Raw genomic sequence first — 26,591 nt, 5'->3', positions numbered from 1 at the left:
AAAATATTAAACAGATTAAATCTAGATTCAGCAGAGATACATGATTTGTGTGTGCAGTCACTGGATCCATAAATACTAGGCTGCTGCCCTTTTGAAACAAAGGTGTTTAATGAGTACGTACAGTTAACTTCTGCACTAGACATATAAATACCTAAAATGGGGAATAAATCACAGCTACTAAAGTATTTCCTTCCTCATAAATCAGTGTATTTCTAGTAAACAGCTTACACATTATGGGTTCTTCACATCCACCCACATGTATTTTACTTCTATTTAAGCTGAAATAAGAATCTGAGATCCCAAAATGCTTCCTCCTACTGCCGGATAAATAATGAGACAGAGCCAAGAAGTCTGGTTTCAGAAATTATTAGAGCACAAATCTCCATTCTGTTCACATAGCACTCATAATGCTGCACTAGAAAGATCCAGGTCCACAGGTAGCACTGCAAAGTATCTCATCACTGTCAGTACTCATCATAGCCAAACTGGGAAAAAAATCAAAATGTTTTGGAATCAGCAGATCAGTGTTTCTCTATTAAAGGGGTGCTGGCCAAGGGAACTAGGCATCTAGGTAGCATTTTAGCCTTTAATACTTCTGTAAATGAAACCTGTTGCCTTAGTACCAGAACATGTGGCTTTATGTATGACTATGTTATTTGAATAGACTCAGATTATGAAGTGGCTGCAATTGCTTTGTATTGGAGACATGCCTGCTTTATTCTTAAAAGACTTCCTGGAGTTTTAATTGACAAAGAATGAAGCAACAATGTTTTCAGATTTCCTTCAAAAACTTTTAATTCCAAGGACTCACTGGAGCTGCCAATGAAAGAAAATTCTCCATTTAACAATTACAGTTTGGTATCTCTGACTTGGGTGATCACCTGATACGTTATACTGATTTTGCATCATTCATGTTCCTTGATCTAACTAGGACAAACAACCCTGTAGAACCCAGGTATAGGACACAGACTCAATTATTTCTATGAAATAAGTCATCATAAAAAATACAAAGTTAATTGAATCAGGTGAGATCAGTTGTTCATAAATTCATACCGATTAACCTTAATTATACTCCTTTCACTTAAATTTGTTATGAGATTGTTCCATTACTTTTCACTGACACTATATCAAATTGACTATAATGAGCCATTTACCCCCTTTACTGCTCTGAGATTGTGGCATCAACTTCAAAACCTCTAGAATATCCCTGTATTTATTTCAATGTAGTTAAATCAGTACTCTCTGTCATGGTTTAACCTCAGTAGACAGCTAAGTACCACTCACTTGTGCCTACTCACTGCCAGGGCAATATGAGGAGCAGAAAAGGCCTTGACACTGTGTAAGCACTGCTCAGCAATAACTAAAACATAGTTAATCAGAGATAGGTTTGTACTTCAGAGCAGGAAGTTTATGTTCCTTTGATAATTTCTGATTTGTGTTAGATTTTAGGTTTATTCTCCTCGTTTCATGTATATTCACCTTTTGAGAGATTTGGTGACAATACAGGGATTGAATTTTACTTATGGTTAGCTGTACAGTACACACAGAAAAGCTGAAATTTCATTTATTATTGTTACAAAACAGGATACAAATCAGAACCTGTGTGTGCTTAAGCCTCTGCTTTATGAACACCTCTGCAAGTGAACGCATTTAGTTCAAAGTAAGACTAATAATTTTATCAGGCTAAGCATTATGTAAGATATGATTCCATTAAATAAATGGGAAATAGCGGAGCATTTGCTTTGCTTTGGTTTTGTTATCATTTTGGAACCAATTGTGTTGCAATTAAACTCATTTAGGTGATCTATACAATTATTAACACATTTTTGTGTTAAAAAAATCAAATCAACCTGGAAACAGAAGTTTCCTATATTACCTGGCTTCACTACATTGTTCTTCACACAATTACTAATATTTTTTTTTCAGATCTCTAAATAAGCATGTGATTTTTTTTCTCACATTAGCCATTCACATTTTTTAAACCACCTATATATTATAGAAGTTCACGTTGTCGATTCATCTGATGAATGCAGGCAGCCAACAAATCTGTTAATATAATCTATTTCAGTTGAAACCAGGACATAATGATTTCTGTTTCAGTAGCAGTCATTCTTTTTCATTTTTGAAAGCATAACATCTCAGTTTTCCTAACGATCTGTTAAAAATACAATGGAAATTGTTGGTTTTTAAGGTATAAATTGGGCCCTTAAGTATTTCCATTTCAAGCACACCCTGTTGCTGTTTACAATAAATCTGTCCCTTTCAGGAGCACTGATGATTGGTTCCCTGACTTACTCTCATTAATTCATTTTAGGGTCTCTCCTAATGTTATGGAAAATGTTAGAAAACAAATTAAGGGATAATATATAGCACAAGCCTGTTAACAAGCCTGTTAATGTAAGACTATAAACCAAACTGTCTCATTCAAACTCTTAGTTTGCTATAAATATAAAAAAAATTGAGCTTAGGTGAGAACAGAAGGATATGGAAAAGGTTTGCTCAGTCTTTGCTAATATTAAGGAATTATGAGAGGTTATTTTTCAGAACAGAAATAGTTGATGACATTAAACGGAGTTAGGGAAAGAGGTAACTTCATCAGAGGTTTTGTATTCTGCAAAACTCTGTCCATTAGGTTTTCCTCTAAAAAACCCCTGCTATTTTGATGTATCTCTCACCATTATTTTCAACTGAGGAAGGTAGGAGCACTTGGCTAAAATGTTTCGGTTTGATCAAATCTTTAAAGAATGAAAAGGAAACAATGGAACAGTAAAATAACAGGTCTTATGTGCTCGGATATTATTGTTGAATGCATATGTTTTAGGCATATCCTGTTAAATTTATGACTGGAGTTAACATGCAAAAATATAAAGGGTTAAAAACCTTCTACACATGGTCCTCCTGGGAAATTTCCAACGAGAAACAAACAGTATTCGGCTGCTGCCTCCCGTGTCAGTTATATTATCTTCCCCACATCATTAAATGGATCCCGAGCCTAAGACTGCTGTAAAACAATTATTGCGTCAGTGGTCGCAGGAAAAAAAAAAAAAAGAGAGATGAAATAGCATTTAAAATTTTATCGTTGTAGTTGAAAAATATCTCATAAAATATGCAGCAGCATTTTTTCTCACTTTTGCTATTCAGATGGCTTTTGAAAGACCTTATTAAATCTTTAAAAGAATTGTGAGATAGTAACTTGGGCTGTAACAGCTTACAGGAATGTGCGTGATCATCCACATTCCAGCACCGGTCTGCCTGACAGCTTCTGCCAGAGCACTTAACCTCTTTGAATGACTTTCTCCCCATCCCTGCTGCAGAGATAACATATGCTAAAAATCAAGAGGAGAAAGGTTTTCAGACAGAGGTTTTACCAGATTGTCCCTCAGTAAGATGGAGATCTGAGGAAAACTGAGACCTCTGGGGACAAAAGCCATCCACTCCTTACTCTGCAGGGAACACAGGGAAGCAGCCCGGAGCTCCACAGCAATTCACAGGCTCTTACACAGTATTTCAACTCAAACTCACAGTACAGATTCCCATAAAAACGAACTATGTCAGAGTGAGACAGAGGCAAGTTGTGGTGCTCCTTTCATCATGCTCAGAGTTGAAGATGTCCAAGATATTTCTGGGAACAATTGTGTTGCCTTCATTAGTGCAGTGATGGATTTCAGCCTGTACTTATGTATTAACTGGGACCTTTCTAAAGATAACTCATACATATCTTCATATTCTCCAGTTTTTGCCCTGTGATGGCTCCACCCTTGTCTCTCTCCCACAGCTTCCATTTTGAGGTGCTGTGTATTGCCACACAGAACAGGCTCTCCGCAATCCACCATACCATCCAGCCAAAACATTTGGAACAATTTAGTTTATTTTGGATCTCGTGCTTGCTTACTGGTTTGTGTTAAATGGTTTATCTATCCCAAAGTTTACTGGATTTTTTAAAAAATTGTTTTAAAATGCCCACAAAAAGTATGATATTTCATTTATCACTTACCAGGTATTGGATTTTCTCCCTTAGGGTTTCCTGTTCCAGTAAGACATTTTAAGTTATCCATTTAAGGATTACTTGGTGTTAGTGCATTCCAACAGGAAAGGAACTGTGATCCCATTGAAGTCCACAGATGCCTGAAAGCGTGTAGTTTGCAAAGTGTCATACTTCTATACATGGTATTTGTGTGCATAATATAAAAGAGTAATTTTGAATCTGCAAGAGTTAAAATTATGATGGGATTATCATCATAAAAAGCATTTTTCAACCTGTTCATAGATTGAGAGATGTTTCTTTTTTGATTCATTTTTTCCTGGGAAATATCCTTTCAAAAAAACCATGAAATAAATATTTTCCAAACTCTTATTATCATTTTTGTTATGGTTTTTATTACAATAATAATTGCTGCTGTAATGATAATATTATTAATATTGATAGTAGTAGTAGTAGCAGCAGTAACAATAGCAATAATGAGTTACCCTCCCAGATGTTTTTTGCTGCCCCATGATGTGAAAAAAACAACCCTTTGCATTTTGGCCAACACTTCTGCTACTGTGAAGATTCACTTAGCACTGAGAATACCCAGATTATGTGAAAACTGAGCAGATTTCATTACCTCTCTGAAAGATTTCATATAGAATAAAGATACTAGATGACATTTAAATCAAAGCAGCTTAAGACCTTGAGATGCAAATGTCTTTAGTCATCTAGACTTCTTTTGCATTGCATAGTGTCTGCATGTGCAGAAGCTCCCAGAAAGTTGCCTTTCTCTTTCTGTGGGAACACCTGAGGATACAGAGTCCTCCAGTGTTCCTGGCAGCAAAAGAGTTGCACAGCATTGCACCAGGGAATGGGAAGCATTTCTTGAGGAACACAGTTCTGGCAAGAACAGGATCTCAGGTTAAGACAGGCCACACCACAGAGACACTGATCATAACTGTGTGAAAAGCAGCTAGAAAAAGATTCCTTTGGGAATGGCTTTGGCATTTGTCTCAGTCTGTTTTGGTGGTGCTATCAGTTAAAGTCCCAGCAGACAGAAGGACAGACCAGATTACTAAGAAATGGGGCAGGCAAGGTAGTACTTTTTGCAGCTAAGGAAGATGTTTGTGACCATTCTGGCACAAGTATTCGAGCATATTTGATAAGACAGACACATGTTTTACAGGAACAGATGGCTTCCAGACCACTCTTCCTTCCCTTGAGCCGAGGCCATGGTCTGTGTCTGTCTCAGGTACAAAAGCATGGCCTGACTGATCTCCATACTGTGACACCTGGGCTAGGTGGATCAGCTCCCTGATGGCTCCTCAGAGTTTCAGGAAGACTCAGCGAGCTGTGATTATCCAGACTTCATTTGAAATACCGATACCAAGTTAATCTGTTAAGGGAGGATATTTTGCAGTTAACTCAGCATGACAGAATGCCACTGCTACCTGCCAGAAACACGGTATATGGCTAGGTCATGCAGTAATCCATAATCATTCTGGTAAAATATGTGACTTGGGACAGCAGGGAATATGTATCATACCTCACAGTGTGGATTAGCTTGATGACGCTGATGCTCCTGTCAGCTGGAGGAAAGATGTTTGTTGGCTGTGCTTAAACTGCCTAGTATTGCAGAAGATGTGGCCATCACACACTTGGCCACTGTGAACTTGCATCATGAACTCGCATTTGTGATCAGCAAAAACTTGCACAATCAGAGATTCCTATTTCTTTCACAAATGCCCTCTTACACAGCCAAGGACTTCTTCAGGTGGGTACCGGGTGGGGATATGAATCCTTTTTGCCATGCTGCATGGGTGGCTCTGCTGAGATCAACTGCAGGCTGATAGCAGGTCCCAGGAGCTGTAATATATGAAAAAGAAACGGGGAAATGGCTGGAGACAACAGTCCAATCTACTCTTAAAAACCCACAAGTCTGTCAGAGACCTGAAGCACTGTCAAGGGGTAATCCAAAATGTGTTTGCTGCATTCAAACCTCTCTAAAGGTTTGTTGGTGAAAGAAATGCAAAGCATCAGAGAACATTCAAATAAACATCCCTGCACTGGAAATGAAGTGTCTAAGTCAGGGTTGCCAGAACGAGCCATTCAGAGTCTAGTGTCTTGTCCTGTGGGAAGAACTGAGCACAGCTTGTGGTTTGGTGGGGAGGCTGCTGCCACCTGTCTTTATTAAGATTTAATTTAATCCTCTCCCTGTTTCCTGAGTGCCCTAACTAGTTAAGCTCCCTCCTTTGTAAGTTTAATTTCCTGCTTCAGCCTGCAGGACAAGAAGTCCGCTTAGGTTCATCCTTACAAATGCACATGAGCTTTCCAGGGCTGCCACAATCTCCTCCAGTATAATAAACACATCCTGTGTATAATGCTTAGCTCAGACAGCACTACTTCTGCGTGTACAACCACTACTTTTAGCAAGGCTGGTTAATGAATGTAAAAATTATTCTAGAAAAGCCACACATGGAGAATTTCAAAGACCTTTCTATTTTGCAAGGTTCCAAAGCAGCTTCTTGTTTCTGAAAATGTATATTTTAAACCTATTTCAACTTCTTAACAATTTCACCACTAATTTTCTGTGCAAAATTGACAGGAAGATTAAAGTTTGGATAGTATATTCGGAAATGACATCGATTTTTTGCAATAAATATCTCAAATATTTCAGTGGCATGTTTGATTTTTTTTATCCTAGTTTCGTTTGTAACTAAAAAGTTGGGGCTAACCCTTCTTTTTGTAGGAGTTATTCCAAAATTCTCTAACTTTCTGTACAAGGCACTGGTTTTTTATACAGAATTCAAAAGAGGAACAGTTCCTATACTAAAGTCCTGCTCCAAGCTCAGCGGGAGAGAGGCTCCCTCCTGTGGAATGTGAGGTCTCTGTAACTTCTCACACATTAAAAATCCCCTGTGGAAGTAAACCATGCTTTATTTAGTTATAAATTAGTTACATTTTTGAGGTGATCAAGAAAATAGGATAGTTAGATATAATTCTATTATCAAAATCTTTGAGATTAAAAACTCTGGGCATTAAATTCTCAGTGAAATCTCAGCAGAATCCCTTGCTGAATTTACTTCCACGGAGCTGAAATTTCTCCCTTTATTTGAAAAGATTGGTCTAGAAACCTTACTAAAGGATGCTGTTTTCAAATCTTCTAAGAGAAGGCCAAGCAGATTTGAAGAAAATAATGAAAAAACCCAGAGTAAAGTAGGAATTTCCAGTTCAGAATATTTCCCATTATGGAGGGCACCATTCAATAGCTATGAAGCCAAATAGCTCAAGAATAAGAAAGCAAGCTCCCCTGATGGCATCCTCTCTTAGCTCTTCTTTCCTGTTTAAAAAAAAAACCCAAACAAATAGAAGATCTGGAAAAAAGATTTGCAAATGGATGATGCTGACTGCAGTTAATATTTTTCCATTTTTTCTCAGGGAAAGAAACACAAGCCTCTTACTTAAATACCAGAAAAGTAGTAGTTCTTAGGTATATATCTATAGCATTGTCAACCTTATTATCAAAATTCTATAGATTAAAATGCTTATTCAACATAAACTCTCTTAATTTTCTCTTTTTACCCTCACATGCTTTAAAAATGTTTGGAGCATTCTTAGGGCACCAGGACATTCGCTGAAAAAAAGAAAATGCTGTGGATTTAATTCCATTAAAGACATTCTGAAACAATTCTGCATTTTTAACTGCATTTGGCTTTTGGATCCTTTTTAATGAATGGTATATATGCAATATCATTGCTACATTTCCAATGCTCCATTTCTTGTTGTGCATCTTTTAAAGAGCCTAGTGTGTTCTGGTTGTGTAAGATAATCAGAAAATTCAATCAAGGAGAAATATTTGTCTGAGCTTTTGATTAGTCTCATTAGATTTTTTTATGTTACATTGCAACATTACCTAGATATTAAAATATAGAAAAAACCTCCAAATAAACAATATAGTACATCCATTACATTGTTTCAATTTTTAACAACTTATTTCAGCTTACATGAGCAAATTGCTGTACATGTTATCCTAGATATATAGGAGCTACCACAATGAGATTAAGCAAAACACTCCTTTAATTTTAGCATGCATATCTATTAGGCCTGCAGGAATATAATTTATATATAATTATAGACAATAAGTATTTCAAAACTCTCATCAATAATTAGTTTAGCAATTTGAAATAAATGTACTACACTGGATCTCCATTTTGAAAGTTGATTATTAGGCCAATTGCTGTTTCTGAATAGGTTAGTCCTATCCAGATGTTGTTGGTTTATAGAGCCAATACCCCCAGGGATAGTAAAGATAAAGTTCAGTTTCTCTCCTCAGCGGCTATGTTCCATTAATTTCACCACTGGTGCACAATAGACACCAGCCAATTTGTTTTTTAGATTATTGTATCACTTCTTAATAAAGAAATCATAATGTACATTTTGTCTCTCACATAGAATGAATGAGAAATGTATGGGGAGAGAACAGTAGCCTCAGCTCTGTTCTTCCCCTGAGCATGGCTGTGCTAGCCTCTGATCAGCTGATCCAACATTGATCACGAGCTTACATTGCCCTTTTCCTTTTCACCAGAACAACATTTGAAAACACAACTTTATCCAATTAGACGTCAACTTTGATGTCAGTCTCATATTGCAGATTGAGGTTGATGTGTATGTTAGCAGATTTTTTTACAATTCTTTAGACGTTTTGATTTCTATACATCACCTCTGCTTGTAAGAAAATTTATAGTTTACTGAGATAGAAATGCCTATTTTTATTTTCCAGATAAAGTGCTGAACCTGTTTCATTTAAGCAAACCAAACCATATTTTTAAACACCTAATGTTTTTAATAGAATATATAATACGCATTTATAAATAGACATGAACAAACATTTGTATTAGTATGTGAGAACAATTTCCTCACGTGAAAGATATTGCACCCATGCCCACTGATTTCGATATGCTTGTATGCTCTTCAAGTTACCAGCATCCTATTTCTCAACTGAACAGATGTTTCTGTATGTGCCCGGCATAAGCCATTGGTACATATGCACGTTTATAAAATAATTGTTCTAATACTATTCAGAGAAAGGACAGTAACATAAGCTAAGTGTATATTTACAACACAGCTAGCTCCTCAGCTTAAATTCCATCTTGCCTTGGTAAAGTGGCAAATTATCTCTTGATCAAAATGGCTCTTGAAAGTCTCAGTAATTGCACACAACATAAGTAATTTCATTTTAGAAACTATACAAGAAGGAAGATGAGCATCCACATATTAAAATTCAATATGGCAAAATCAGATGCAGCTGTAAAATTAAAGCTCAAGTAAATAATCTGCTCAGTGTAGCAGGTCTGACTGCAAGCATAATTACTCCTTTTGTAATTAATTTTAATTAGGTGAGAAGAAGATAGGTAGATGGCTTTAGTAAACAAATCTTAATAAACACAATCAAGAATGGTATTACATCAAAATCACCTGATAAAACTTTCTTTTCTGCTATTAGGTACTTACATTCATCTGTTTTCTCTTTAAATATGTATATTTGAGCTTCTGCAAGAATAAGAATGTTTGTGATATATGATTTATGTTACAGACATAACTGTTTTCCATTGCATGCATTTGCCTATGCCTTGAACAGGTGGGTCAGAAATTAAATTGTAGGCATATTATATCCTGAGATTAGACAGTATTATTTCAGTTACATTTTGGAATTTGATTTGGGCATGCAGATACCTGGACTGTCAGAATCAGAGACACACAGAATAGTTGAGGTTGGAAGGGACCTTGGGAGATCCTCTAGCCCGGCAGCCCCCTGCTCCGAGCAAGGTCAGCTAGAGCAGGCTGCTCCGGGCTGTGTCGAGCCAGGGTTTGCATATCTCCAAGGATGCGAGCCCCTCCACACCTCTGGGCAGCCTCTTCCAGCGGATGATCACCCTCACAGTATTCTCTCACTGGATACCAATGAGATACCACTGAGTGACAAAAGTGGCAGCATCAGGATCTGTATCAGAGACTCTTGGCATAGGCTTGGTGAAAACCAACAGGATCTGTCGTGCCACTTTTTCCCCAGTGGGAAAAAATTTTTGGAATTTTTTCCAGAGTGGGTGGGGAGGATTTCACTGCATCTGCGGCTGCAGCAGGGGGGTTGCTCTTTGTCCTCCAGATCCTCAGCTGTGCCTAAGGCAGTGTGAGTGCCACATAGACTTTTTCAACTCCTTGCTGCCCAGTTGAGAAAGGACAGCAAAGTGGCATCCCTCCCAGCTGTATATGGCAACTTCCATTGTGCAAAGCTATTCTGGCCCCATGCCCCTTTCCTGGTGCCAAAGGTTATGACTTGGGGGCAGTCTCAGCCTGTTACTTCAGTATCAAGGATGTTTTGGCAAAGTATGCAACACCTTTGTTGGTGGTGTGGCCTTCACCATGCTGCTGTCTCACGTGAGGTCTGGCATCACTGTAAAGTCTCCTCAGCTTTGGCCATATGTGGAAGCATCACCTGCACAGGAACACACTCATGCAAGCCATATTCCTCTGAGCACCTTCCAGTATTGTAAGGCACTCAGCTGGGGGATCTGCCTTCTGTTGAGGACTCAAACCAGCACTTCCAAGTGTGCAGGATGAGGATGCCCCACCTCAACAGTCCCAGCTGGAGGAGAGTGGTGAGGGGGTGACCAGTCCAGTGATCCTTTTTCCCTTGCTCTGTATTAGTCTGCATACTGCTGATGGAGCAGACGGTTACTTGTGCTCTAACAGTAGGTCACTCTTGGAAAATAAAATGCATAGTGAAATGAAGAATAGTTCAGAAATAAGCCAAAAGACCAGAGTCATACTGACTTGGCACAAACTAAGGAAGGCTTGATAAAATGAAAGGGAAAACATCTGTCTGTACTGTACTTCATTTGCTTACAAATGAGCGCTAGGCCAGTTTGCAAGTTGTACTTTTGAACTCCAGGGAGATTAGTTCAGCTCTGTTTTTCTTATTCAGGTGAGGATAAGTGCATTTGAGAAAATGTATCACTCCTGGTGTTCGCTAATACTTTGAGGCAACATGAAGCTGGATTTATTTTATCATTGAAAATTTATATTTTGAATTTTTCTAATTACTCATGAAAGTACACAGTTAGGGGCTTTTAAGATCAGGATGCCTGTTTAATCGCAGAAATGATATGGCAGACAGAACCGATAGTCCAACATTACAATTTTATCATTTGCCTTGACCGAGGTTTAGAGGATTTTGGTTCCAAAGAAAAGAGTGTAAATAAAGCTGTGATGGTCCATTGCATTTCTGGTCTCCAATGAGGCTGGGAATAAAGGTGACTTACAATGATTTGTGCAAATTACCCTGGTCAATTAAAAATTGGCCTCACGGACTCATCTTATCTCACACAAACAGCCTAATGCAACAGAGCAATAAATTCCAGTCCCTGAGAGGCCAGCACTCGGATTTGAACTGGTATTATAAATTCCTTAAATTGTCAGCCCTAGGCAGTTTTGATTTTCCCCTTCTCTTGCCTCACAAAAGTCACCACAGCTTGGACGACACATGAATAAACAGATCTCCAGCTCCTGGGTCAGCATCTATAACAAAAGCGAAAGGCCTTTCCTCAGCCTTGGCCATCTCCTTGTTTTACCTCAGATATAAGATGCAGCTTCTGTAGTCTCCTTTTCTGGAAGCCTATGGTAAAAAGAGCTGTGACTGACTTTTGAACCTCAACAATATCTATATCACCTTTCCTAACTGTGTTTTATGTTTTTTCACCATACCCTTGGGTAGCACATGACAATATTTAACCAATCTCAAACCTTTCATGGAAAAAGAGAAGGCTGAAAGGGTTGTACAGAGGGATCATGACCCATGACCATAGACCACTTCTTCCAGACCACTTTTTGTGCCATGTTCAATATACAGACCAGTATTCACCTGAAAAGCTGGTTTCCTTTGCTTAGGAGTACATTGGTTTTTCTTCTATATGACACATATTGAAATGTATTTTTGACATAAGCATTTGCAAGTTTAATGACATCAGACATGGCAATTTTAACATCGTCCCTCTCTCCCCACAGGCTCCTCCAGGATCCTCCTTTGAGGGCCTTCTAATTTTAACCTTTTTTTTTTTTTTCACTACAGTTTTGTTGACAACCACAGCAGTACACGTTTGAGCCAAAGTCTATTACAGCTAATTGAGGTTTTTGATTGGCATGATTTTGGATTGTATGCTTCACTTCTTTTTACTTGACAATTAAGAAGTTAATTAAATGATTCTGAACACAATTAAAAATTATAACTCGGCAATACATGAATTGATATTAGCTTGTACATCCCACATAATATTTGTAAAATGCCTTTTTATTTGTCAGCTGCAGGGCAGTTAGCGTATCTGTGATTGTCAGATGATAGTTTAATAAACTTTGAGCATGAGATTAAACTGGTGTTTAAATCAGCCTTACACTTTGGTTTGTTTTTTAATACAGCACAATTTAGCTTTCTTAACAGAAATTTTCCTGTGTAGATTTGAAACACCTAGAAAAAGAAACTAAAACAAAAAATAATACGAAGACGGCTCTAGAAAGACCTAATTTAACATAGGAAATGAGATTTAGAATTAATTCCACCAAGAAAAATTACATGGTAGGAAGAGCCTGACTTTATAAGACACCTGTTTTCCTGCCTTCTCAAGTTTCCTTATGATTATCACTTAGGGGACTCAACACTGGGACAAAAAAAACCCCACACATTTTACTGGCATAAAAGCCTTGACAGGATATGCACCCCTGTTCACATTCAAAGCAGCTGTTTTAAAAATAAATAAATAAATAAATAAAATAAATAAAAAGGGGGGCTCCAACAGTCCCTTAATTTTTTTGGTTCATTCCCCACAAAGAGACACTTTTTAATCCTTTGCCAGCAAAATAAATTGGAAAGAGAACATATTTCTCTTGCCGTCTTAAAAAAACCTATAGGATTCAACTATCACTCAAAATGATCTTGTTGGAAGAACAAGCAAGCAATTGCTTTATAGCTAAAAAAAATACCTAAGTAATCAATATTTTAAGCCCTATGAATCTTTGGAAATGATGGCTTCTCTATTGTCAAGTAATTAAAGTACCCTGCCCTCCCTCTTTATTTGCAAAAATTACTAACACTTCTTTAGACACTCCTGATGTTACTGAGGGTTATGCTACTGAAAAGTCAGCTAAAGCAGGCATCAGGCAGAAGACAGTCTAAAGCACTAATCAAAACATGAAAGCATAGCTGACAACAGAAGAGTGGCTGGAGATAAGAAGCATTATTTCAGCTAATATTACTACCCCGCCAAAGCAGAACTATGTAGAACAGCCAAATGAAAGCGTTGTTTTAAGAATGCTGCTAGCATGCATTAAGACAGAAAGAATGTAATAAAATGACCTCATTTTAACACTAGTCCTGGTAAATGTTACATACAATAATATGATTTTTATGCACGCTGGTTTGAAATAGCTACTTTGAGCTTTCACACATGTAAGAATACAGAATTGTGTCTCCATTTTATGTTTCATTCCCCAAAAATGTCATGAGATTACAAAGAAATACTACAAGTCAATTATTATCCATAGGAATAAAACGGTTTTGTGATTTATACTTTCTAGTTGATGGCCAAGACAGATATTGAGAACAGCCCCTTGGGCATTCAGTTACCTTCAAGTGACATGGAAAACACACACAGAATGTTCATAATCAACATTTTTTGGCAAAGCCATTTTAATTCTTCAATTCCAGTTCCTTCATGTTGTAGTTTCTTTTTCCTCTCTCCACTTTTATTTGGGTAATAAAAATGTACTTGTGAGATTAATGCCACAGCATTAAAGTCTTACTTCCTAAAGAAGCTGGAGTTTATTGCTGAGATTGGACAATCCTTCACTTGAATCATTTTTAAAATTCAGCTTAATGCAGTCAGGTTCATATAAAGTTCTTTCAGTTGTATGTACTGATCAAAATCTAAAGTTCTTACCATATCAACAGGCATTTAAACAACACATGAGTCATTTTGCAATATTTTGGAATAGCCATTTGTTGCCCTATGGCCCTATGCTGTTCCATTGTTTGCTCTCTTGCCTCTTACAGCTGCAAAGTACCTCTGCCCTTAATTCTTTATTCTGACCCTTCCCATTGCAAATTCTCCTTTAAGTTATTTATAACCAGATTTGCTTTGGTCAGGCTAGAACTGTGCATATTCTATGTGTGTCTTAGTTCTGACATTTCCTTAACTCAAAATCCTTGAATTTATAACCTTGGTGTTCTTTTCCTTTAGTCCTGCAAGCTCTAATTTACATTGTCTGTCAATGATTTGAGAATTTTTATGCCAGGTACTAGTTCCCAAGGTGAAGGACCTTTCAATGATGTTAACTGTTATTTCAGGTCCTCTTTCCTCTGACAGTTTCACAGAAAAGTCTCAAAAAAGGGGAGAGGCAAAATCTGGCAAGCACTGCCTTCAGTGCTAATACTGTGTGCACTCTTGCCTTATTTCAGCAACTAGTCCTCAGTAATAAAGTCAGAAAAAACAGACACCAGAAGCTGACAAGTATTTTTGTGTTCACAGAGCTGGATCACCTCCTTCTCTGCCTTTGCACTTCCACCCGGCTTGCCTCTTTGCCTTTCAGCTGAGCCATCTAGGCCAGCCGTAGCATGGCTTTTACATCTTTTCCACTCAACATGACTGGTCCCCTGTTGCTTCTTTTCCTTCAGCAGCTGGCATATGCACAGCTAATAAACACTAACACATGTGCCCAACCAGCCATTCTTCACAGTCTCAGTCGCTCCCTTTGGAGCTCCTTGTCCCTGCTGGTCTTCCTCTTACAGACCCAAACCACCATGATCACTGCACCCCACCCTTGTGCAGAGACCTGCAGAGAAGAAATAGTGACATGCAGACTACGCGATATTCTTGTGACCCACATTGTACACACAAAGCAGAAGATTAAATGCTCAACAGCCTGCAAGAACTTACTCTCCTACACTGCCTTTCTGGGAAGTTCAGCACAATGGTATCCTGTTACAGACTTGGTACAGACTGGAGAGGGGTAAAATCTGATAAAAGCTAGCTAGTCGACAATTCCTAGGGAAGAAATAGCATGTTTCATAAAGACCCAAAAGAGGGGGGGAACCACACAGGCACTGTGTGGCAGCACAGGAAGAACAAAGAGCAGTAGACAAGAAAGTCATGAGAAAGAACTGTGTGTATATCACTACTTGCACATCTCTGTGCGATGGCTTAGCCTGATTCTCCTTAAATGTACTTGACAATAACACAGCAGCTCCTCTCGTTTTAAGGACTATAGAGTCATTTACTTCAGTGACTCCTAACCTAAACTGATTCAAAGGAAGAATGAAGGCTGACCCCCCACTCTCTACCATGTTAACTTGCCTGCAGCACTGTAAGACAAGCAGTTACTTGATAATTATAATGTTGCTAATTTCTATATATTCCTATATCTTCTTTACTGCCTAATGCTTGCAGCAAATAGAAGCCCACTTGAGGATTATTTTTTTTAAGGATTTGTTCAATTATTTGAATTGGGGGTTTCTAAGTTTCCCATCAATATTTCAAGCCAGGTGGTACCTTTCAAGATTGAAGGTACCATTGACTTAATTCAACTTAGCTTGCCTCTGACACAGTACAGGTTATTTCTGTGAACTGAAGCATCTCTGACAGATGAATAACCAAAGCGACCCTTTAATTTTTCACTGTAGAAGCCATCTACCTTTGTGAGAGATTTTTAAACCATTCATAATTACCACATCTGAGATGCATCTCATAGAGGTTGAATTTAAAGCTAAAAGCTCTTCTGATCATCATAGTTAAAGCTCACATCTTTCAATCCATCATCTTCTTTGACATGCAAGAAATGTCTTCATTTCAGCCACGACTTATCACTGCTACTTTGATGTAAAAAAAAAAAAGATTACATTGCTGCTCAAAATAAATCATGCAGCAATCTTCCCACCTTCAGTGGCCTCCAGGTCACGCTACCCAGTCATTACTTAATAGCCATCATATTTTATCCCTGTTTCTCCTGAACTGTTGTGCTTATGCAAAAATTGCTTCTACAGTTGTAAGCTCCTGGATGGCTTATAATATCTCTGAGTGTAATTGTCTTTTTTTACTTCCATGTCATATTGAAAGCATACTACAGTCTATATGTTCTTCAGGCCTCAACCCCATAGCATGTATCAACAAGTGAACCTACAATTCCTTATGGAAATTGTATCTGTATCAATTTGGTCTCAGCAGGAGAGAAGACACGATAACGTAACCTCCTGCTTTTGGAGAATATAACATGGTGGATATGAAATATGCAAATTCATTGGTATTTTATGAATCTCCAATTCAGTTTATAGTGTGGCAGCTTCAGCTCACCCTTCATTGTTTCATACATAAAATAACTTCCTTAAAACTTTTACTGGCCTGTGTGGACAATCAGAAATTGTCATTTTTCTTTATTATTTGTCTCATTAAAAAAGTATAGAAATAGAAATCTGAAATTAAAGTATCCAAATTTTTAATGAGGTATTTTATGATATCCTAACACATTTCTGCTTTCAGAAATTTATTTTACATTTTCAGATTTATGTTTATTACAATAGTTTAGTATATTTATAGTCTCATTACTATGCTTGTTGTAACATATAACTTGCCTATATTTCCAATCTTTTATTTTTTTCCATTAAAGAGACACTAACAATACAGAGGCATAATTGAAAGTTCATTAAAATTTGGAGTAGATGAACTCAACCCCAAGTTCCAATTAATGAAGGCTCTATTTTCAGCATGAATAAAAGCTAACACCTCTTCCCATCCCTTTTTATTATTTTTTCTTCTTCCTGTCCTAGCTTCTGTCCTCTTGAGAATGTAAAAAGTCACTCTTTCCCTGTCTGTTTGCTGGAAGCAGGTTCCATCTTGCTCAGGGTAGGTCATAGCTCCTCTTCTCCTTACCTTCTGATCTTTGGTCCTGCCTAGGAAACACTGCCTGTCTGAGGTCAATAAGATAACATCCTTCTCAGCTAAAAAGAGGACATGTAAAAAGTAAAACTGTCCCCTTCCAGAACATAAGGAACTGCAAAGTCCCTCGAACCCTGACCATCACTGATAGTGCCAATGATACAATCTTTTTTCTTGCCTTCTGAGGACTACCTCAATAGCTTGTTTTTAGTTCTCAGTGGGCATCTCCTAAGATATCCCTAAATATACAGAACCTTTCTTTGTTCCAATAAGCTATTTCCACATGGATTCCACCAAGGAATTTGAAAGCTCTCCCTTGCACTTACCTTGGCTTTTACTTTTATTCTGGTAGCCCTGTAACACCTCCCGCATTTACTTCAGCTGTACTTCAGATGTCTTGAATCTTACTTCTCACAAAAAAGCAATAAGTTCCTATTGGCTGATTTGGTGATGACCTTAAACCTTCAGCTGTGCTCTTCTCAATCTGCTCCTCTTTGTCTCATCAAGAGCATGACAGCTGTTGTTGATATAAAGAACAGACAGTACTGACCATGAGTCCATTCTTCTCTTTCTGCTATGTCTGATGATTGCTTCTGCTGGTGTTCCTTGAGCAGAGTTCTACTTTGTCGTCAGTAGAAATTTCACCAGGTATCCAGTTTCCACTTGCACTTTGCTACCATTTCTTCTGACAACAGTATTATAGCAGTGCAGCTCCAAATGCCTGAGTGGAATTATATAAAGTGGGAAAGGAGAATAAGAGTTCTAATCTGCATATAAAGAAACATAATGAACTCAGGAGTATAGTGAGTCTCACAAAAATTAATTGCAGTGTTTCCATGTGATTTTGAAGTCAAGTATTATATAGGCACATTTTCTTATAACTCCATTAGAAATGTGATTAGCTATATTCTAAGTTGCCTTTTTCTAAGTTTGTACAAGGAAAATAAACAATACTTTGAGGAATTGTAATTTTAATTGGAGATTCAATTGAGGGAATAAATCTCAGTGCTTTTTAATTTACTTCTCAGTAGGCTACAAGGTTGTATAATTTCTGAAAAGGATTATCACTGTGTAGGAAAAGTGGCTGACAAGTGCAGTCACACTTTTCTTCCATGTACAGTAATCACCAAGAAATAATGTCAGCAATTATAAACCATTTTTTTAAAAAAGAACACAAACAAGACCTTTTGCTTGACAACTAGTTGTGTTTAAGCAAAATAATCAGTTTGATGCATAGATTCCTTCTTTTTGTTAATCACATTTGTTTCACACTGAAGCCTGTAATAATATATACAGTTATCCTTTATAAAACAGAAGACACTATTTATCTTCTCAAGTACTTCTCCTTCTGTAAAAGCCAAAAATAGGGATAGAAGACTCTCTTACCTACCTGAATAGCATTATTGCTAAAAGATAAGGAGCTATTTGATGATAAATACAACGGAAATGGCTCAAATAATCTAATAATTGGAACAAATGAATTGCCAGCAAAAGGGTAAAAGTCCTGGACTGGAGCTCAGGATTCAAGATCTGTATGACTTTAGGCAAAGTGAAGTAGGCGATCTCCTAGAGTTTTCTATTGTCTCCACTTTCTAACTGGCAAGCTCAAACTTGTCATACAGCTTTTCACCACCCTGGCTGCTGGACTAACTTATTGTGGCTATTTCTGAACTGATGGACTCCAGGCTGTTTCTGAGGTGAAAACAGCCTGTGCCCTGGCTAAATCCCAGTTCATAGAAGGGTACAACACACAGTGGTCCCACCTTTTCTCTCCTCCTTCCTCACACCTTGGCTTTCAGAGGCAGGAAGCGTGGCCACACAAAACTAAACATCACATTGTGCAACCATGTTTTTCTGTGGTAAAATTCCCTCTCAAACAATCAGAAGACCAGGACATCAGGATGCAACCCAAGACATTTTTGTCCCCCACCCTCAGTGCAAACAGCAATCCATGAGAAGATACAACAATGAGCTCTATACTGCTATGGTTTTGCGAATCTGTTAATAAAAAAAGAGTTAAACTTCTATGTTTGTTTGGATAAAAAATTAATTCCTTGGACTCACATGCAACCAATTAATGCACAAATCTATGCTCTCCACCATAAATTATTTGTTCTTTGGTCTTTTGTCCATGTGGAATTGTAACTGATAAAAGCTCAACATCTCTGGAAAACTACTGTAGTCCTGTTCCGTAGGTATAAGTAGGCAAGAAATCCAAAATTTCTTCCTCTCCAATGAACTTCCTTAGATGGAAGAATGAAAGCATTATTCTGTGCTTGTCTCTGCATACCTGTGTGTGCTTATACAGGTATAAATCACATTACCCGCTGCCATACCTAACAGCATAACACAGCCCAGCACTGAAAGCGTTCAAAAAGTTCAGAGCAGCTTGCACAATGAGGTAGGAGGGGAAGCAAAGAAAAAATCCTAGAAAGCTGATACAGCATCAGAGCTCTATATAAACAGTATTCAACTTTTTTGATTTAAAATATTGCCAAGATGTTGTTTCAGTGCTGTGGAATATAGCAGATATCCTGTGAAGACATCTTTTCAAACATCTCCCTATGATGGAGAAAAGAAGAGCTAAATTACTCAGTGCAGGAGGGAATAAACAAGCTGTTGCTGATGGATACCAGTAGTGAGAGGAAAACTAATGGAAAGTAACTCATGCATGCTTTCCAACTGTCTGTAGTTTCTACACAGACAAATTTTCATGTTATTTTTAATCTAAAATGCATACCATTACATGTATGCATTTTACATATATGTATGTCTATATATTTTTGATGAAACTACTTAATTTCCTTCCAACACTGCATTCTCTTATGTTTGGTGTCTTGCAATAGAGCAAGGTCCATCTCATCTGTACTGCTCTATTGTGAGTTATACTGAACTCTCTGGAGAGAGGGAGAAAGGAGAAAAGAGCATGAAGCAGCAACAGGGACTAAGAAACTCCCAAGAGAAGCTATGGGCAGCCTGCAAGAGGGAGCAGACCCATAGCCATGGAGTTCAAGTTGCATGCCTGCCACTCACTGCCAGCAGATTTGACCCTGTGCCTTCATCTGCCAATCTCACAGAAAATTAACCCAACAAAAAAGAAATGGTTAGTTTTTCAGCAGCAGCAAGGTAAGCCTTCTTACCATGTCGCCAGACTACTGCTACACCCCAACACAAAGGAAAAAGCAGAAGCATTTAATTGGAAGTGTGAGGGAAAAAGGGGGAACTACCATTTCAGCAGCAACCTATGTGAGAGGTGACATGAAACAGTACCCTGAAAGAGATGCTTCCTTAGCAACCCAGAAGAGGCTGTATGGGTTTGTTTGATGACAGTTGATGAATAAGGGTAAACAACCAGACCTGCAAGGATCAGAGTTGCCAGGAGGCAGGTTTACTTTATTGCATGTTTTAACTATAAAAATATCTTAAATAATTGTCATGCCCTTATTTATTATTTTATATTTTAAATGAAACATTGATTTAATAACTGGAAGCTTTTGGTGTCCTTTTAATATTAATAAATAGTTTAAGGAAGAAATTCCAATCTTTGGCTGCACATGATTCCCAGTCTGGTAAGGCAAACTTTCTGCAGGGCTCTTAGAGAGGTTGACAGGAGGCCTGTCAGTAACAGAAGATGCCCACAGTGATCTTTCCAGTTAAATTAGTGGCCACTGCACTTTGTGCAGTCCCTTCTTCCAGCTATGATCTATCCAAAAAAATATCCTTGTCTGTCTAGACTGCTCTTCAGCTGAATATTCCAGTTTAAATTACCTATTGCCTAAATTGCCCATTGAGATATGGGCTTTTTGCAGCAGCAGGAAATAAGTTATCATCGACAGCACATCTAGGGATCAATTAAGTTTCATCAGTGTCAGAAAAAGTACAACTTGAATAAGAATAGCCAGCCCGGATTCAGATTATGGAGAGACCGACTGATTAATTTTAAAAAACGCCATAAGCATATTGCCAAAACCAAATGAAACAGATTCAGTGGACACCAAGCCAATATTCATTCCTGCTGTATTTCCATTACTGCCAGTGGCTTCACATCAGGGAGATATTTGGCCAGATTACTTCCGATTTTCAGGAAGTGCTTTATCCCATTATCCCATTCAGAGTTATTGTCTGGAGTTGACGCAGAGGGGTGAAATCCAGTGGCTGCTGGCACAGTATATCAGAGTAATCTGAAGTGTACAAGAGAAGCAGATTCCTATAGCTTCAATTTCATTAAGCTAAAAATGAAACAGGATACTACAGAGGCCATAATGGGACCACATACTTTCCTATGATCTACATAAAAGATTCCACAAACTGGCAAAGGAAGAAACAACATCCAAATCTCCTGAATCTCCTGTTATTATTAAAATGATACTTAACTTCAGAGACACAGCACACAGCAAGGGACAGTCCACTGGCACAGAGAACTTCTACTGTTTAGATCTAGCACCTGGATTAACAGATGGCAGATGCTGTGGTACTGATAAATATACATGAATGTATTATGCAACAAAGGAGCAAAGGGTAGGGAGGACATAAAAGTGTTCAAGTATATTGATCAAGCCATAGCTAGAGCATGTTTGTAGAAAAATCCCTGAAGTTTCATTTCATTTTGCAGATGGCTGTAAGTAGGGAACTATTTGCCAAATATTATGTTTTGGTGATGTTGTCAAGTTCAGTTCATGAATACATGTAAAACATTTTGCAGACTCTGGAACAAAGCAAGCAATTCATCTTGGATTTCTTCCATCACTTACTGCCTACAGACAAGGACTGTGTTTCTTTGAGTATTTTGTTTTAGTTCCTTTTGACCTATGGCTCTTTCCCACAGATTAAAACTATTTGTTTGTGTGTGTGTGCTTAAACACTTGACTTTCCTCACTAAAGCTGATGTGTATCCGACAGCACCATAGACACCTTGTGAGACCATCAAAACTAGAGCAGCGGTTAGATGTCCAATTGCAAACCTCAGATCTCATACAGAAGTGTCAGGCAAGATATTTAAAAGCAACTCTCAAGGCAAAGTATATATATTACCACCAGCCAAGTCAAGATAAGGACAGCTAACAATAGTGACAAGCTAGGTGAAAATCAGATTCAGAGAGTCTGCCACGACTGGAAATACCATAACAGGAAAATTTGATTACTCTTATGTTGATTTAAATGTCACACTGGAGCATTTTTAGACATTGTAGAGGAATGTTTCAAGGATAAGCTACTCAGGCAGCTAAAAGGGGAGAATCTGGTTTTGATTCTCTTCCCAGTGGTATTTTTGGTTTGTGCCACAACGATACTATCAAGGACTAACTCTGTAATAGTACATAAAATGTGTTTATGTTCAACATCCTTGCAGGCAGCATTAAGGCCAAGGAAAGAATCCTCTGCACTAATGTGTGACTTGAAAATGTCAGCTTAGAAGCAGTCAAAAAAGCTAACTGAACATAAAGTAATTATTAGGTATAGAATAGGGAAGAAAATAGGAAATAATTAATACATCATCGTATAAATCCAAGGCATCTCAGCTCCTTAAATACTACATGCAGTTCTGGCAACCCATCTTAAAAATGGTAGAGCTAAGCTAAAAAAGTGATGGCTGATAAAGATGATCTACAGTCTGAAACAGTTTGCAGGCAAAGAGTGATTAAAAGGTTAGGACTTTTCAGCCTAGAAAACTAATTGCAGAGGAACATAATAGTGAACTATATAATCAGTAGCACAGAGAGGATGAATAAGAAACGTATTCCTTTTTTTTTTTTTTTTTTCATCTACCAAAAGTAGATGACATCCAGTGAAATTATCAACTGGCATATTCAAAAAACAAAAAAGGGACTATATCTTCTCATACCCTACAATTAAGCTGTATAACCCATTACAAAAGGGCAATAGTGATGCAAAAAACCATTATTCAAATTCATGGAGGAAAATCATTACAGACAATTATACACAAAGGTACTGCCTCTGACTAAAGAAATCCCTGAGCTGCACATTTCTGTAAGCTGCAGAAGTATACTAAGAGAGTATTACTCCACCTTTGTGCTGGTTTTATACTAGGCATCCACTGTTGGACACCATGACAGTGTGCTAGGCTACCTAGATCTTTTGTCTGATCCAGGACAGGCATTTTTCTGTTCTTATGTCACTCCCTAAACTGTGCTGGAAATGCCTAGAATATGAACTTTTTCATTGTATTATAATCACTACTACCACAATAACAAAAAAAAAACTAAAAAAGAGAAAGAATTATAAAAATCAAAAAGTATAGGAAACAAGGCAGTTATCTATACTGCAGAAATGGTTGCACTTATTTTGAGCCACGATCAGGTTGGACTGTACTTTTCTTGACCTGGCTTACCCATAGCAAATTACTATCAAAAACGCTCCAATAAAAAGTTAGTCTAACCTACTCAAAAAAAAAGAAAGGGAAAAAAAAAAAGAAGGAAAGAAAAAAAAAGAAAAGCCCATTGGGAAATCATTGTGTTCATAGAGCAGCTCTCGACAGCAGTTCTTGCTGGCCAGCTGGACCTGCTGGTTTAACACACAGATTGCTTATAAACTATTCTGGCAACTGGAGCCTATCTGAGAATTTCCTTTCCCAAGGAAACAGGCCAGCCAGCTTTGCGACTGCTTTGTGCACAAAGCTGCTAAAGAAAAGTTAAGGATCTAACCCAAAATGAATATGCATGTACACTTTGGTTTTCTTCCAACTTAATCTCCTGTATGCATTAGTGCATTCTGTCATTTTCTTATGATGACTGGTTTGGATGCATTAATCTGGCATTATGTGGATGTCTATTATTACAGATCTTTCATGTGTGCATCCTCAGGTTGTAGAAAAACAGTATGATACAGAAATATTCTCCCACCATGCATTAAGCAACATATCAAAAACAGATTAGATAGATATCTTTGATATTTTTGATATAGTTAATCCTACTTTACAGCAGGAAATGAGCAGGACTTCTTGAGTCCCTTTAGCCCTGTTTTCATCAACTTCACTAACTATAATAGGAAAAGAAATTAGAATGTTGTAATGAAACCAATAATTTTAATTTTGCCTGGAGGAGGGGTATTGACAGTTCTTATTAAAAAAAAAAAATCCAGAAAAAAACTAGTTTTATCTCAAAAGATGCTTTGATGGGGGAAATATGGCAAATAAAATCCGTTCTACTAACAGTAGAAAAAAAGTGGTTTAAAATGTTGCTCTACCATTGTCCTCAATAAACACATCTCATACATCAAAATCAGGACCCAAAAATTAAAAAAAATATTTTCAGTTTCTGGGTTACGACATTTCTTCAGGAATAGCATTTAATTCCTCCGCCTTTGACTTGTACATAAAGATGAGACATCAGTCTATTGGATGTATTGCTTACTTGTACCTTAAGGTGAAGACAAAAATCTCCCACATGCAGCCCCTAACAAAAGAGGGCCTTGATAAAATTCAGAACCTCTAGATGAATGCATGCAGCAACAACTCCAATATACACTGGCGTTGTGCTCCTGTGTCAACAGTTTAAGAGTATTTATACCTCCACCTACATATACAGCATGTTCTTTTACTACAGTGACCAAAACACTAATGCATGGTAAAACAACCACGCCTGAGACAACTGAGTAAGCATGTTTTACTCAAAGCAGTGACAGCAGATTACTGAAATTAGCTCTGCTTCATTCCTTTCATTCCAAGCCTTGCAAACAAGTCACATTACCTTGTTGCTCTTTTTAGCATAGTGTTTGATAAGACTATTTGAATATGTCTTCCTAGATCTTTCCTGGCTGTCTCCCCAGTGCCCAGATGACTCAGAAACTGACAGATGCCAAGCACACTTTGCTCCAATAACTGGTTGTATGCATCTCTGAGCCTAAAAAAAAAGAAGAAAGAAAGGAAAAAAATCACACTTTTAAAGTATTACACTTGATTACTAAAGGGAGAGACTAGGAATGGTAGGATAAAGCAGAGCACAGGGACCTGGACAGAAAAGAAATGAGGACAAGGCAGCAAGCCTTAGGCACAGGCAATCGGCCAGGGCAGCAGGTACTCAGGCAGCAAACAACCCAATACATGGGCAGGCCATGCTGTCACTTTATCAACGCTTAAATGCAGCATTACAAACTTTGCCCATGATTCCCTGCTGCTTGGTTTTGCCCACGTTGCTAGCAAGCCTTGAGCCAGCTGTGATAAACTGTAAGAACAGAGCAGTCAGGGGAATGTTATTCACAAGATATTGACTGGCTAGGACAGAATGGGCTTTACCACCCTCCCCTGGAACTTGTCCTCCCCCTCCAGTTCACAGTGCGCAGCTATTCCTGCCGAACACAATGGATAATAAATCTATACTAAACCCATCTCCTCTGCTTTTGTTCACTGAAAAAAATACCTTCCCAATGAAGCTGTGCAACCAGGCTCTCCCCTGCCCACAGTGTGAAGAGGAGCCCACTAGCAAGTAAAACAGGCCTGGACCCGGTTGAGAAATTGCCACAGAGGTGATTCATAGTCAGGGTTGTTAAAAACCTTATCTCAGTTCTCTCTGTTCCTGCTGTCTCATCCACTGCATCAAAATCTTTTTACAGCATCACAAAGGACAGATGACATTGTACATGAGGGCAGCCACACAGACCGCCCTCCCTTTCCCTTGGAGACTGCTCTATCTACTTCATGTATCAGACTATGATATAACCCCATAACTTGTGCTGGGCATAGCACCCAAAAATATCCCCTGGTTGAATGTATCCTGATGTACCTCTAGCAATAGCAACCCATTCCCATCAGATCAAGCTCTGCATGACTGTGACAGTATGCAAAACTGCTCAACAGTCAGTGGCTCAAGCAGAGGCTTTACCTAAGGGCTGTAATATCTGCCAACATCAGCTGCCACCCTGATATAGGCAGGTTAGATAACACCTCCAACCACAGGAAGAAACAAATTGAGGCAAGACTGATGAAACAAACATTGCTTTTATCACCCAAGTCAGGATGCAATTTAGTCCTGTCCTACTACACAACAAAAAAGCCGTATGCCTGAGGAGCCACTGTTATCTGTGGCTTCAGGACCATCCTGAACTCCTGCAGCCCTTGGCTGTGTTGAGATGTAAAGCAAAGCTCATGGCCATATGATAGTTTTGATATGACATTTCTCAAGTCAGGACATTAGTCAGCTCTAGGCTATGGCCTGGGTTTTCCAAACTAGCAGCTGCACACTCACCTTATCAAAGTGAAGAAAGGCTTGCAATGTTCCAATGAGGATCATTGTCATCTTGTGTGCGTGTGTGTGTGTGTGTGTGTGTGTGTGTGTATGTGTTTTCTTTCCTCAAGCCATCTGCCACTCCCTTGAACCCTGTTTAATTCAGGTGGGGAGTCCCAATCACAGGTCTTACTGCTTCTATAGCTACATCTCCATCAGGCTGAGAACTGCTACCACACTCATTTTACCAATGCAAAAGTAGGTCTTTTCCCCTAGGGGTGTCTAAAAAAGTCTTTATTTTAAGTTATCCTACAAGACAAAACAGATTATTTTCTGTTTCTCTACTTCCAAAAACAATGCTAGGATGAAAGATATGCATCTGCAACTGTGAGAAAATACAGGACTGGTGACTGGTACAAAAGCCAAATTGATTGAACTTCAGTTCTGTCTCCTATGACAAACAAAATTGCAATA

General features: G+C 38.2%; 1 long non-coding RNA gene across 2 annotated transcripts in view; it reads right to left on the bottom strand.

The window, feature by feature from the left end:
• Positions 1 to 26,180, bottom strand: part of LOC308065813 — a 30,770-nt gene extending 4,590 nt beyond the window's left edge. The window contains exon 1 of one of the 2 annotated variants that reach the window (XR_013928932.1): positions 2,881 to 26,180. This is a non-coding gene — a long non-coding RNA (uncharacterized lncRNA). The remainder of the gene's footprint in view (positions 1 to 2,880) is intronic. The other variant, XR_013928933.1, reaches the window with a different exon arrangement.
• Positions 26,181 to 26,591: the final 411 nt, after the last annotated feature.

This window comes from Falco punctatus (assembly GCF_963210335.1).
Source record: "Falco punctatus genome assembly, chromosome: 6".
In the NCBI taxonomy this organism is placed as follows: domain Eukaryota; kingdom Metazoa; phylum Chordata; class Aves; order Falconiformes; family Falconidae; genus Falco; species Falco punctatus.
Note: the sequence above shows the minus strand (reverse complement) of the source record. Positions and strands in the feature narration are given on the sequence as shown.